Source organism: Myripristis murdjan, chromosome 5, assembly GCF_902150065.1.
Source record: "Myripristis murdjan chromosome 5, fMyrMur1.1, whole genome shotgun sequence".
NCBI classification, from domain to species: Eukaryota; Metazoa; Chordata; class Actinopteri; order Holocentriformes; family Holocentridae; genus Myripristis; species Myripristis murdjan.
In genome coordinates, this window is record NC_043984.1 from 4611098 (window position 1) to 4625767 (window position 14670).

Genomic DNA, 14670 nt, shown 5'->3' on the forward strand with positions numbered 1-14670 from the left:
GAGTAACCAAATCAAAGGAATGCAAGTCTTGACTTTTGTTTTAAAGGTAATACTAATAGGCAATGACAGTCCACATCGTATCTAATACATTGAGACACAAGAGAACGTACACTCTAATCTGTAATGGCAATGTACAGCCAGAGCTGCTCCATTGACAATAAACGGGGAACTGACTTTGTCGAAACTTGCCCGAACCCTCCTGCCAACATGAGATCACAGCACAGCCACGGTCATCTTTTCCCCTCTTATTCTGATTCATTGTTGCTGGAGATGTGTCAGTGTTAGTATGACCTAACAAATTTCAGTCCAAGGGCTGGGACAGTTTCCTCTCTATTGCTTTTGGCATTGAGAGAAAGTGGTGAACATAACTCAAAACTGTCCTCAGGCAGAGGAATCATGTCCTTTAATGATGAAATGCAATCATGTTCCAATTTAAGTGGCCATTACAGCACTTCTCCTGTGTTCTAAGGAGTGAAACCTGAATGATTTTTGTGTAGGAGAAAGAGAAGGGATATATAGAGGTGAAGGCGGCAGGATTTAGTCTTAAGCTAACAGTGGGGGTCTTGATCTGTGGTCAGCACATCCCTCTGACACTGAACCTTAGTGTGGAGCTGAGCAGTTTCAACTAAACTCTACTCTGAATGTAATGTGGTGATGGATCCTCCACAGCGGAACTTGGAAAAAACCTCGGACATTGGCCTGCACGTTACATACAGAAGCATGAGAATGAACACATGAAAAACAAACAGTTGAATTAAATTGAAGTGACCTCTAGCTGTCTTGTAAATAATGCCGCTGTGGTGTGGTGTGTAGGGAGCGACGGAGTCTGTGTGAAGGCTGATTAATACTCACTACGGTGCCCATGGTGCAAAGGGCAAAATGATGGATGGAGCTCTGTGCGTTAAGAAATGTTCACCAATATTAGGTACAAAAAAATGAACACCGTGCTGTGTTCTTACAAAAAATTGTGAGATACGTGGCATGGCAGTGCTGTTTCTTGCTATTGCAAACATGGACCATGCATGAACCATGAATGTCGCGCCGTTGGCAAACACCTTGGCGTGCCGTTCGTGCCGTGAGCACCTTGAACGCAACATGGAGCACAAATAAACCTTAAGGAGGCTGGCGAGGTGGCGGATCTATCAATCAACACAACTTTCACTCAATTCAACAACAAACAACAGTAGTTCTTTTTTTTAATTACCTAATAAAAACTATTTTGTTTTTCTATATATTGTTCATATTTCTATTTTGTTTTTCTATATTCCTTTTTAGAATGTTTATATTGCTTTTTGCTATTTATTATCTGTTTATACTGTTTATAATGTAAATTTTGCTTCATATCTTGCTATCCACTTTGCTGCTGTAATGCGTGAAATTTCCCCACCGTGGGACTAATTAAGGAATATCTTATCTTATCTTATCTTATAAGCAAACATTAGCTAACATTTCATAAGCCTGACCTTTTTCTAACCTTAACCAACTGTTTTTAGTGGCTAGCTTGCTAATTAGCATGCTAGCTCGCTACGGAAATACTCCCATGGGTCGTGTTAGAGGGTTGGAACAAATGGCATGTGGTTGTATGGGTGAGGACTTGTTTATTCATATAAATACATCCAGAGTTTATGACTCTTAATCAACATTTTATGTCTGGCAGCAGCAACTGCAGTTTGTAATGAACAGAGGAAGGCCTGGGCAGTTAGCATGGGCAGTGATAGATCGCTTGGCTGAACAGACAGAAAAAGAAAAAAGGCCACCCACATAAATTCAAAGTCAAAGATTTCAGTTTATGGAACACAATGGGTAACAGAGGTATAACAGCAGAAATAATAATAATAATGAAAAAAAATAATCAAGCTCTCATCAGTTCCACATAAGAGGTCGTGTCCTTCATTAGTTTAATTCTACATACTTTGGTCAAATTGTGGTTATTCCCTCACTTTTTCACCTTTAAATCATATGAGAAGCAACTTGCCCATCAACACACTTCAGCCATGATTTGTTGGTGATTTCAGACTAGGCTCTGCAATTTCAAGAGAAGCCCGTGGCTCTCCACGCTGAATGTTAATAAAAGGCTCAGTTCAGCGTCAGATTATAGTGACACCTGGAACGCCTCTTTCATCCCACTACTGGGATGAGAGAGCCCTTTATAGTTTTGTTTATATTTTTGGATTGAAGCGTTTATTTTTCTCATATTATTGAACTGAGCTTTGTATATGAGGAGTGACCATATAACAAATAAAATTTGAGTTTCAAATCCATTTTGAGCCTATGAATGCTTTTGCTTATTCATTCTAAACACTGAACCAAAATAGACTATGATTTTTAGTTATGGGTAGGATAGCATTAGTGTAAAATGGCATTAGTGTAATCTTGGCACCATTGAAAATGACTTCTCACACTCTCAGTGTGCCTTCCAAGAACTAAATAAAGGTTGACTGAATGAATGAAACAGAGACTCTTCTCCTTTGCAGAGCTATTGTCTAAGAATCTATACCGCACGCTTCTGCACAACGTGGATGATGCACTCATCACTGAAATGAAGAAAGCGAGGGCTGTTTAGACTTAACCGGAAAAATGGAATAAAGACTTTATTAGGCATTACTGCCTACTGCCTACCCCTAAATTATGTGTTCATTCCATGCATTTGTTCACTATTATATCAGCTTTAAAGAACTGCATCAGGCGAACTGTGGATTTCCACCAGCACCACATACTTTTACAAAATAATTAGGCCAACATAAAGAGAATACTACTACACTGAAGAGTTCAAATGTTATTCCAGACCCCAACCTAAACCAAACTTGATCTATATGGCACATTTTGTACAAACAAATGCAATGCAATGTGTTTCACAGGTAACAAGACTGAACATTAAAAAGACAAATAAATAAATAAATAAATAAATAAAAATAATAAAACGCAACAATCTCTACAATCTGTATACCAAAGAAACTGATTGTATTAAAGCACAGGAACAGCCATCTATACCTGTATCAACTGTAATGCAGTGGAAAATGACCCTCTAAACCCCTGCAGTTTAACCTAAGTCAATACAAATCTCAAACCTCCAAATAAATTGAAAAATAAATAATTTAATAATTAAATGAATAATGATTTAAAAGTTTTCAAAATGGGATAAAAGGGTAGAAATAAATTAAAGAAAAAAACTAAATAGGAAACAAGCAAATCAGACTGATAATGAATGAGATGCAGTTAAATAATAAAATGCTGAGACAGAGAACTAAAAATAATCGCTGTGAGTAAGCTAAGATGCGCAGGAATAGCTGCAGATTTCCCTTGAAACTAAATAATTATGAGGGATAATTCTCAACAATAGCTCATGTATAAAAAATGTCGTGTAATGTCAGAAAGCTGCACAGTCCATAGCCACTCCACTGATTAAAAAAATGGAAAAATAAGTCAGAATTTCGAGACAAATATATCACTTTTACTATACAAATAGCGCGTGTGTAGCACAAGAGTCTGAAAAGCATCTGTCAACTTATCAAATGACCCTCTCTACAGCTGTGCATTTGTGTGATGCAACAAATTACAGGAATAGGCAGAGGATAATGACTCTTCACTGGCATAAAGTGCTCAACCATACAGCATAGGGGAAAACAATGTATTTCATCCTGAAAGTTAGTGGAACACGGGATTTTCTTAGGTCTCAGCACTGGGACACTCGGATCAACACGAGTGTCTCTTGTGTCAGTGCACCTAGATACGCTTATTAAAAAATCTTAATTTAATCATCCGACTGAAGAGATCTTCTCTCTAGAGTCAAATTGAATGGATAAACCTTTCTGGATACTGCATGTCATTAACGCAGAGCTGATGCTCTTAGAGAAAATCCCAACCACTTACGACAAACCCGCAAGCCCGAGCAGCCCGGGCTCAGAAATGTCTCTCTGTGAGCTCTCCAGAAAGGTGCCTGCAAGATATGCACATTACCAGGAAAAGATGTCAACTGACTGAGGGGAATATAGTGTCACTCACCAAGGGAGAGGGTGTACCACTCCTCCACATGATGACACATGTTTCAGGCATAAAATAAAACTATGTATATGTGAAGAAAGTCCTACAAAAAGTGAAGTCGGTGCAGTGGCAGTGTGGCTAATACAATGATATCACTGCCTGTTGAAATCCTTGGGAGGAACGTATGTGAATTCTATATTCTCTTTACCCTGTCATGAACAGATCTTGTAAAGTGCACTATAAAAATGGATCAAACAGAATGACATGCAACATAACTAATATTTAAGGTGCATTAACCAGGCAATAAAGCCGAAATATAGTGGATAAGGAGCTAGTGGTCTTCTTGGGTGGTTGCAGGGATTAATTGTGAACAATTCATTGACTATGTGGCACAGAGGAAAATGTAGCATAGCCAATGACAGAAAAATGCTTCTGAGCATGTGGGGAGGGATGAGGAATTTTTAAAAGAGCAAATTACATGGGTTATGCACTCGTGCCAGGGAAGTTCACATTTCAAATAATCCCTACGAGAAACTGGAGCAGTTGCAGGCTGCATATTCTAAGACATGAGGGCATAATTCCCACGCAATTCAATATCCATCGAATGCCGTCCAAATGACTTCATAAATTAGACACATTTTATTTGCCAATTTTCCATTGAAAGTGTTCCAACTAAGCAATATCTCTTGTTATGCTTGATGCCCTTGTTAAAACACAGGCTGATATAGGCCGTGTACACGCAGCAAAATTGTCAGTGTTAATTTTGCTCTGTGACTGTAAAAATCAACACCGTGCCGGTGTTTACATTGGTCCACACCCATCATAGATAATTTTACTCTTTTAAATAGTTTTGAACACCCGCGCCAGGGCCATATCAGCTCGAACAGAGGACAAACAACTCTCCAATCAACACTTCCCAACTCCAAAAAGCTGACACCAAAAAAGCATTTATTACGACTATAAACTTAAATAAAGCCAATGAGGCGGGTTATTATGCCTCTGTATGTCTGTTATATGAAAATGTACAGCAAAATTGTTCAATTGCTTTCACTGCATGCATCAAGTTATTATGCTTCCAACATATTTAATGGGTGTGATTGTAAAACAGTGTACTGTTTTTATGTTGATGTTCGAGGGATTGTGATCTATAATGAAATAAACTCACCAGCTAACAGCTTGACAGCCTCTGACTATTAATCTGTGGTAACCATGTTGTATGGACTATATGTAAATCACTGAATAATCTTCACTTAAACCTTTGCTTGAGGAGGTTATGCAGAACATGTTAATACTCGGCAGTTAAGTGCTTCTGGTCAATGAAAAGTGCAATCTACAAATTATACAGCTGTATTTTTCCTTTGGAAAATGAGATGGGAGACTGATTTAAACCACTTTCTTTCCAGCCTGTTTTCATATCCACAACCTTGTAGATTAGCGAGGATTTTATTAATAGATAACATTTGGAGCTTTTTCAGTCATGAAATTTGTCTTAAGTGTCAGGACAGGATATATCCCGTAAGCTCCGACAAGGTATGCCTGGCGCTGGGAACACTTTAGGTTTAGCTGGGCTTAAATTCAACAGGGAGGCTTACATTCTGGTTTAATGCTAGTGCTGCACAGTATCGATCCCTCCTGTGTCATAAGCCCTGCATTCGAAGGAAGCCGACCAGATACATTTATATTGTCTTCACAACCATCTTCCCAGGAACTTTCTCTGCATGATTCAGAAGTTCTGCTGGGCTGCTATCACCTCCAAATTTCACACTCCCAAACACAGCAGCCAGACTGCTGTGACTCTCACATGAGGGGCCACACCAGTAGGGCCCGAGTTGAGGCTGCCTGTAGCTGCAGGCCATAGTGTATAGAGATCTCTTAAAAAGCATTGATGAACAAATTACCTCCAAAGACAAAGGTTCAGCTCTATCCTATAGGAAGCATCTCATATTGGGAGGGCCGTCGTTTATTATCATAGAAAATGACTGCTAAGTATTGATTTCATTGAGGATTTCTTGAAATAAATCGACTTTATGAGTAAAGTGTTGTCTGCGTATACGTCTTTAAACTAAATCCTGTGTGCAATGAAGCATAATACTCAGTTATCATTGTGAGAGCACATAAGCCAGTGTGAAGTGGCTGGAGAGTGCATGGCATTTAATTGGCTCATATTAGCTAGTAGTAGATGCAGACTAGGCCTCCGGCTTGTCTTAATCCATCAGAGGCGCTGTTGGAACAACATCTAATGAGGGCTGCAAACTATGCTTTCTCCCATTAATAACAGCAATTTGCCAAGATGCAATGAGAAAACAAAACACAGCCAATGATGGACCGGCCCAAAATGTCCCTGTTATTGTGCTGTGTGATTTATGGCTATGGCCTACCTTTGCTTAGATGTCAGTGCAACTGACTGTATGAGAAAAATGGATGGCTGAGTTTCTCAGCTCTCTTCCTCCTCTCTGCCTCTAAGCAGTGTAAACAAACAGAGCTGATTTGTAGTGTCTGAGACACATTTAAGCATTATCATTCCCAGTAAGGGGAAGTATGTGTAGAAAAAAAATGTTCCCTTTTGTTCCAAAAAGCAATTGCAAGGACAGAGAATAAATGTAGTGTTTTATGTAAAATCATCTTTAGTATAAAAGACAGGATGCCACCTTTCTTTTGTAGTATGGCGACAGATATTTTTGTTGCTGCTGAATATCTTTCTCTTTCAACAAATGTTAAGGTTTTTGCATGTTCAACGCAATATGCATTATTTATGTAATAAATGCATTAGCAAAATCTAGCAGTGTGGGACATTAGGGTGTGTGGAGATACCAGGGATGCTGAGGGTAATCAATAAATTCAGCTTATCACAGTGCAATTAATGCAAGGTGTGGCTGACATGAAGGCAGGAGCTTACGGAAAGTGAGCGTGTGATGTGCAGCTGATGGAAGGAGAGGCTCCACAGAAATAGTGTTAGTATGTGGTGGACATACTAATACTATTCAAGTTTCTGCCGCAGTAACCTCTCACTTTAGGCCCTCTGCATTTAGCCTGTACAAGTCCCCTCTGACAACTTTTAAATTCTGGAGCCTAAGGCAAGCAGGGCTATAGATTATGTAAATGGAGAATATCATATATTTTATTTAGACTTCTTCCCCAAAAATGATTCACTAAGTGAGTAACTTATTGGCAATTAAAACTCTTGAAAAGCCAGACGGAGGATCACAGAAACACCTTGACCGCCTCGTGCTTTTTCATCTAGCAGAATACGGTGCAGATAAATTTTAGGCGAATAAAGAAACGGGGGCATTTTTCATGGGGCAAAAATAAAATTCCTCTTCATATTTTTGACTAATGGCCCTGGAACCAGGCATTGTTAAGTGCTCGGTATAAAGAACATCAAGAACTCTGCTAACTACCTGATCTTAAATGGTAATTTTCTTTTGACAGAATATGGTAATATTTTATTGTTTTCAGCCATTTGAGGAACAATGAGCTTTCTCTGCTCTCAAAAGTGAAGACCTTGATATTAAGATTATGAGCCATTAAAGCGCCTTGTCACAGCATACCCTAAAATCCTCTGCTGGCAGCCAATAACAATTGAGCGTAGTTTGAACTGTATAAACCTGCAGTTTGAAGCTCAGAGGTGCACATGATGTGTCTTTTTGTTAGCAGCCTATATGTTCGGTGTAGAGTAAGTGTGATTAAGAAAGTGTTGAGTGGGTGCATGGTGCAACTTATTTACATCATGCCCATATGAAAGTACATTTTTCAAAACACATTTGCATCTCATAACTGTGCCTTTTAATTGTAAACTGTATAGGTCTACCCCCAATTTTAGAGCAACAACCGCTTAAGAAAGCTCCACATGGGGAAATTGCTATCCTAATCGAATTCAATTTTACCTCAAAAAAAAAAAAAAAAAATCCTCAGATATGTATCTGTGGTGCTGTGGAAGGCAGACATAGTCGCTATGCAATGCATGATTGATCAGGTGACTCAAGGAATATGAAATGAAAGAGAGCCTTGCATCAGTGTATTCTGCTTTTTTCCACTTACATAACTTGAACAGATATAAATGGCAGATTTGACTTTCAGTTGCACAAACATTTCTCAGAGACAGAGCTGCTTTGAGGCCGGAATCATCTCGACTTCAGTCAAAGAATCAAGTCAAAGAGCCGTGCAGGATTTTGTAGCAAGCTGGCAAACTTGAGAGACAAAAGAAGCCGTTCTGGTCAGCACATAAAGGCAGTCTAAATGGCATTGACTTCTTTTTCGTCTGTAACAATGGCATTCATGCTCTTAGAGATTTCTACAGCTAAGGTTCATGATATTAGCTGGCTGCTTTCTCACCTCTTGCATTTTTCACTGAGCTTCAGTCTAATGTTGCTTAGCCAGAAAAAAAAAGGGAAAAAATGTGGTTCTTTTGCTCTGCCCATTGAGGTTTAACCCGACTAATGAGAGTATTTCTGCCTCCAGAGCAGATCTGCCACCATGAAATGTTTATACAAGTAAAAATTCAATCTGCTGCTAAATGGCCAAACTGTACCAGGAGATGTGTGCATTCACCACCGATAAATGTGTTCATTTACTGAAACCACTGTATTGTGCATGAGGTTTGGTATTGTTTCTAAATACAATAATTATATTACAATAATATAAAATTCAGTTCAATTAATTTAAAAAATAATATAAAAATAAAATGCACCTTAATTTATAATTGCAGTTGGATCAGAAATGTAAAAACATTCCATCAGCAAGCCCCAAGACAAGAAATAACACACACACACACACACACACACACACACACACACACACACAGACATATGTATCTCTCTCTCTCTCTCTCTCTCTCTCTCTCTCTCTCTCTTTCCATATATATATATATATATATATCCAAAAGCAATCCCCACATCAGTCAGTCATGAAATAATGTGTTTGTGCTCAAAATGATTGGTCTTATAAAATGTGTATTTTGGTGTTATGTGCTCCTCCAAGTGAATTTTACGTCTTTTCCTGCAGTTACTGGCTTATTTGATGGATACACTTTCGTATTTGCCGAGTGTAAAGAACTCAGAGCTGCTGCACAAATAAAGCCATTGTCATCATTGTATCTGTGTCAGCCTCAAACAACTTGTAACTTGTGAAGGAAATCATTTTGTGTTGAGGAATGCTCTCTACAAAGACAGCACATCTCGGGTAGTGATTTGTACCTGAGTGTGTGCAGGCAGACTGAGCTGAGAAGTGCTATGCGGAGGGAGAGTCTGCATGACTGGCATTGGTTTATGCTGCGCCTGTGGAGCAGGTTTTCTTTTGTAAGCAGGAGCTGGGCGCTGACGTGTTTTTCAATCAGAGTGATTTACTGTTTAATGACATGCTTCAGCTTCGAGAGTGTCACAGCCCGTCCGCTGTAATCCACCGCCCTCCCACCAGCCCATGCTGCAATAGTGGATAGCAATCACGAGGAACCTATCAGCAGGTCCTCATTCTGAAGGGCCTTAGGCATGTGGAATTATCGTGTCATCGGCGGGAAGAGTTGGGGCCAGCATGGAAATGTGGCCAGCACTTCCCACATGGACTTAGATAGATGCAGTGGTGTGTACGCCATCGCCACAGCTAGCTGGCCAAGTAGAGAGCAGTGAAGCCTCTGATCCCTCCTTATCCTTCCTTCCTTTTCTGTAACCGCATTAACATACCACCGCTGTCAAGTCAAAACCTTGGAACTGTGGTATATCAGTTCCTTTTCTCCCAGTCTGCACTTGAAATTTGTCATTTGCTTGTTGAGTAAGTTTCATAAGGACCTTAGGACCATAAAACCCAGCATACAATTTCAGAAAAAAAATGTCATACTTGTTTCCAAGTATGCATTTTCCACCTTAATTTGTATTAAAATTTGTATTTGTATTAAGTAATAAATATAAAAATTAACATCTTGGGGAAAAAAAGCTTTTGATCACCTAGAGTAATGTGGTCTGTTTTAAAATCGTATGGGACTTGATTCTAATCTTATAAAGATGATTAAAAAAGATTAAAAATAACAAACTTTATATGCTTATCCTTCTGCTAGAGTAATTATTGGTAATATATTCTACACCTTTCAAAATCGCTAGCAGCAGTAGACAGGGAGATAGGCAATCTCCTGTGCGGTTCATTCCTTTGATGGAACTGATGGGGCCAAGTTGAAGTTTTTTTGGGTTTTTTTTTTTAGTTCTGTAAATTGATAAACAACTACTCATAGTGGTAACACGTAGTTATGGCGTTGTTGAATGGGAAATTAAAGCATTTCACCCATTCTCGTCTGGTCACCTTAAACCTCAGGCTCTACGTCAGACAGAGAGCATGAAGCCATGCTGGGTTAGATTTTGCATTTGCAGATGACACTGTATCATTTTTAGATCAGGAATGTCACTCTCCCTGGAATTTTTTGAGGATTTTGCAAAGCTTTAGCCCCATTTCTAGTCACAAAAACAAAAATAAAAAATGGGAGCAAATAGTCACCCTGATAACTTAATTCCTCAGTGGAGGAATAGTACTGATTTTGATATTCCAGTTGCTTTGTATTTAAGATGTTTAAGAACTGATATATTCTTTTCCCTTTCAAAGCTATTCAGGAAGTACAATAGAAGACTTAAATTAAATTAACACATGGATGGATACATGTTTGTGGTCTAGTGCTTCCACTCCTTCTCCCCCTCCTACTGAATCATCAGGAAAAAGTGCACAAAGCAAAACACAAAACTTTTTGCTACATGGGAAGGATAGAGACCCAGAATAAAACTGGTTAATTAAAAACTGGAAAAGAACGAGGTGGGAGGGCTATCAGTGCCAAATTTTAAGCTGCACTTCCAGGCACTTGTCTTTCGCCTCTTACTAAATTGGTTTAGTCACAAATCTTCAGCAGCCCTGGCTGATCATAGAGAGACGTACGGTGGCTCCCATTCCTCTGAAAAAGATGATTGTCACAGATCTTTCACTAAAACAATGCAGAAAATGCGCAAAATCTAAAAACTATATCATTGGGAAAATAGTCCGATTTCCACACTCCAATGTCATAATAATATCCTACAGTCCTATTACCACAGCAGTTAGACACTGGTATCCATACATTAGGCCAGAGGGGCTCAACCTTTTCAACCCAAAGCCCACCAATCCATCATTACAACATGTCAGGGCCCACAGGAAAGAAATAATAAAAAAAAAAAATCAAATCTCTTTTAGCAAATCTATTCTTATTTATATTAAAGAAGTGCTGACATTAGCTTTTCTTATGAACTGAAATGCTAGTAAGGTCATAAAATCAGCCAATAACTTGAACTCTAATTGAAATGTTTCACTCTAAAATGTTTTTCAGTTTTGTTTTTTTAACTGCAACAATACAAGGCCTTGAAATAAAAAATAATGAACAATAATTAAATACATATGCTCTCTCAAGGACTTGTTTAAGCTTTTAAAAAAAAAAAAAAAAAAAAAAAAAACTTGAAAATTCATAGTCTTCTTTGTCTATTATCTATATATAAGTACATGGTATGCAGTTCTAATCACCTTACTAACTGCATCAACAAGCATTACAAACATGGCATCTCACAATGAGAACCGCCGAGTGCCGCATTTTGAATTCATGCACAGATTTTACCGGGCTCCAGAGACACAGTATTTGATGTTATCAGCAACCCCCCATTGTATTTAGTGTTCCCTCAAGCAGGTGGGTACCTGAGTGCGTACGATTTGGAAATGCCATCTGGTGAAAAAAATACTTTGGAAGCAGCCTACTACTTTCTTTTCCAAAGTAATGCATGTGGAAGCAAGTTGCTCTCCACAGCTAATGTCTATGAATCATGATCCATCTATAAAGCTGAACACTTTGGCCAGCAGGTTTCCCCAAAAAGGTTGTTATCTCTTCGATGACAGCCGTCTCATTCTCTCCCAATGAGCCAGTTCACTCAGATATTGCTACGCACGATCTGAATGGAACTTTCTGCTGCAAGAATCAATGGTGCCAGCGTGTGCAGGGATGCGTTTCTTCTGGAGACCTGGCAGACACCGATGGCACACCAAACTCTACGGCCTAAATTAACCGACATGGGAGGTTTATGCATATTTCTGGGCTTTGTGAAGAAAAAGGGATAAAATAGCTTGCTTTAAAGTGCAGGAGTCTACAGGGGGACAAAAACTGACAATATTAAATAGCTTATAGCCAACAATATTGATACATGATTCATTTTTGAGTCATTTTTTTATACTGGATGTTTAAGAAAACATGAACAGGCAGAACAAAGTTTTTGACATGGTGGCAACAGAAAGTTTATGAAATTAATAATTAAGTAGTGTTATTTGAATCCTCTTGATTGTGAGTCTTTAGAGGCTTTTCCAGTCTCTGGTTCATGTCAACATGATTTTGGATCAATATGAGCAAACACACTGGTGCTGGAGATGAGACATAGACACATGTATCAAGTATTGGATGCTGTAATCAACATAGTAATATTGATCAGTTTAATCTGCACTTGTCCCTGTCAGATGGGCCGATGCATGTAAAGACTCCATTGATGACTGACTGCATTAGCAAGATGCTCCTTTGCTTTACCGGCCACAGTGATGTTCATTGTCATGCAATGCAGGAAGCAAAGCAGTGTATGTTTTATGAGAACACAGCCAGCCTTATGAGCAAAATCAAACATCATGTATTTTTGAAAGGATATACAACCACATAGGTGAAGTTGCACTGCTCCGATTAGTCAAACATAGCCTCACCTGCCTGTTACTGCAGTTGGTCATGATTGTTATCAGTTTTGTTTGGCTGCCTCGATATTTTGGGGAGAGATCTACTAATTTCTGCTCGTAGCGCTTCAGATACAATTTCAGAGGAGCAAGGCAGCCGCATATCAAAAACTCATGCATCTACAAATATGTGAAAGATTTTATTCTGTGAAATACCGAAAATGTGTTGAGACATGATAAGAAGTTTTCAGAACAGGTTTCTCTCCCAGCTCTCGGGGGCCCCTTTATGGCCTTACAGTAAAACGTTTGCAAATGTAAATCATCGAGTCGCGCAGCAGATTTGCAGCGTCACTCATTATCTGCCTACCTCCGTGTCAGTCAACCCCCTCCCCCCACCCCGCCGCCCTCCGCTGAAGCTCCTGCAACCACCAAAAACACCCAGTGAGTTGGCCTCCGGAGTTCCAGCTCAGCCTTCTCCCACACGACTGAAGTGAGCAAGGCCTGTTTGTTTTCGACATGGGCTGCGTGCCTTGCACCTCCAATCGAGGTGGTTCGGGACGCCGCACACATCACAGCGAGCGAGCCGAGCCTTGTGACAGAGCGCTGCAGGGTGACATGACAAGGCACGCAACAAAAATATGGAACTGTCAGCGAGGTAGACGTCGGGAGGTAATGTAGCTATTTTGGACAGGCAGTGCAATTGTTTCGTTATGAAACATTTGGATTATGCTGCACAAGGTGATTTTTTTTTTTTTTTTTTTTTTTTTTTTTTAGAGTCATTTTCTATCCTTTTAGGGAGTCAGAGTGAGACACTTTTCACTTGAGTTTTTGAGAGAAGGATGAGATGAAACTCTATGGCTAATTGGTCATATGAATCTAAACGGAGTTTTGATTAACATGCAGGTAAGTACACAATGACCCAATTCAATTTTTGTGCAAACTGTTCCTTTAACATGGTGTTATTTGGACAATAGAGAGCACAACTTGAGGAGAAAAGAGAAGGGAGTAAGAGAAAATAATAGAAAAAGATTACCTTTTTTTTTGTGAATTTATTTTGGTCATTTTCAACTTGCAGAGTCAAACACATATAAATAAACAATATCCTATACACATATTTTTAAACAATAAATAAATAATATTTAATTTCCTTTCAGTACTGAAAAACCAAAACAAATATGATATATACAAATATACACTGACTGAAAAGGTATAGGCTGAAGCCTTAGCTTATTTTGCCTATCCTTCTTACATTAATGAGCTTTCGTCAGCTCACTTAAAATAATAAAATAAAATAAATGAAAGACACGAAAACAAAATATGTGTAACATAGCATCTCTACCTTGTCTATTTTGCTTGTTTGTTTTTGTTTGTTTGTTGTTTGTCTTTTAAACTAAAGGGAGTTATGCAATACAAGAAATCATGTCCCTCCAAATTCTGCTTCAAAACCTTCAAAAACAAATTTTTCAAATCACGTTTTCTGATTTTGTTCACTCCTGTTTCTACACAAATTGTCCTTTGTAACAACGAGGTTGGATGTTTTACACGAAGTAAACAGATCTCAGGCAAGGCACAATTTGTTGCTCAAGAGAACCTGTAGGTCTTGTAAAAACAGAAGAATATATTTGTAAGAATGTTTTCAAATGAGGTTGTCGTCTGCAGTCTAATGTCCTTAAACCTGGCAGACGAATTGTGACAGCAAACAAAAACCTTGCTGGGGCCAGAACACACTTTAATTTACATTTGCACTTTCTCTTTGTTCAATATTTCAACTGGCCAAGCCTCCAAATCTTGCATAAAAGGCGCTGAATAGCCTAAGTGAAACTGTCACGAGGCTGACTCTTTTACACCCACACAGTTTTTGTTTTTTTCCCTCACCATGTTTAAGGATTAACAAAACTATTTCCAGCTTTATTACATGTGTAAGAAATGAAAAGTAAGAAAAGAGAAACTGAAAAATATGGGTGACCACTGTGTTGAAAAGATTAGAAAAAT

At 38.8% G+C, this 14670-nt stretch overlaps 1 protein-coding gene across 2 annotated transcripts in view; it reads right to left on the bottom strand.

Moving 5' to 3' along the window:
* Positions 1–14670, bottom strand: part of igsf21a (immunoglobin superfamily, member 21a) — a 224342-nt gene that overhangs the window by 155139 nt on the left and 54533 nt on the right. The window lies entirely within an intron of this gene.